The sequence below is a fragment of the Bos taurus genome, chromosome 17, assembly GCF_002263795.3.
Source record: "Bos taurus isolate L1 Dominette 01449 registration number 42190680 breed Hereford chromosome 17, ARS-UCD2.0, whole genome shotgun sequence".
Taxonomy (NCBI): domain Eukaryota; kingdom Metazoa; phylum Chordata; class Mammalia; order Artiodactyla; family Bovidae; genus Bos; species Bos taurus.
The window spans coordinates 13,019,624-13,020,667 of record NC_037344.1 but is presented as its reverse complement, the minus strand read 5'-3'; the positions used below and the strand labels follow the sequence as shown (position 1 = coordinate 13,020,667).

Genomic DNA, 1,044 nt, shown 5'->3' with positions numbered 1-1,044 from the left:
TACAGAAGTTACATGCAGTTGTAATATTCCTCCCCACTCCACCAAAAAAAAAAAACAAAAAACAAAAAAAACAACCTACAGCAAAGCCTCAGGAAGTATCAGGCTGGGAGATTTGTGGAATGTGGTTCCTTGAATCTCCCCAGTTCTTCACAGGAGACAGGCCTGGTGCAGTGGCAATGACATGCTACATGACCATGGCCGTCCTCTCAGATAACAGGAAGCCCCAGCTAGAGACCTACAAAACTTCTCATCAAGCACCCAACTCTAAAACTTGATCCTAGGGTCCTTCTTGGTGGTCAAGACTCTGTGCTTCCCCCTGCTGGGGGCATGGGTTTAATCCCTGGTTGCGGGACTAAAATCCCACATGCTGTGCGATGCAGCCAAAATAACAAACAGAAAAACCCTCTATCCTACTTTTCATAAAGTTATAAGAAGACCTTTCTCATGGTGATGATCTCCTAACAAGAACATGCCTCTCACAAAGGGTGTCCTTCATCCCTCTCCAGAGGAGAAGAGGAAACACAAGAAGAGGAGCCTGGCACAGAGCCCCAGTTCCTATTTCATGAGTGTGAAAGGCCCAGGATAGTGCACAATCACCACCATCTCCAGCCACACACAAATAGTAGTTTTGTGTATTGGCTGTTCTACTGTCCTCTGCCAGCCTACAGGAGGCAAAGCTTACAGAAGGATGCTCCTTCAGGCCGGAAGCCGCACTAAAAGTATCCTGTATCAAGATGGGTGGGAAACCATCCCCATAAACACAGTTTGGACACACACACAAAAAAACAGTTACAAGAAGAGAAAAAGCCTTCAGCAAGCTCTATCACTCGGCTAAAATAGATTCCAAGCACAGTTCTCAGTACGCCACATCACCTTTGCCCCACTGAGCAAAGGTTGCTGAATAATTACTAGACACCACATGTGTGGTTGCTTCGCAGTTACATCCTGAAGACAAGCACAAATTAAATCGCTTCAGTACTTGGGAGGGGATGAGCCCAGCAGGACTGGTCAGGGCCTCCCACAGAGCTCTAGTTAACAACCGGT

General features: G+C 46.8%; 1 pseudogene; it reads left to right on the top strand.

Moving 5' to 3' along the window:
- The first annotated feature begins 469 nt into the window (after nucleotides 1-469).
- On the top strand, nucleotides 470-758 carry LOC112442089 (small ribosomal subunit protein eS27-like; annotated as a pseudogene).
- The last annotated feature ends 286 nt before the right edge of the window (nucleotides 759-1,044 follow it).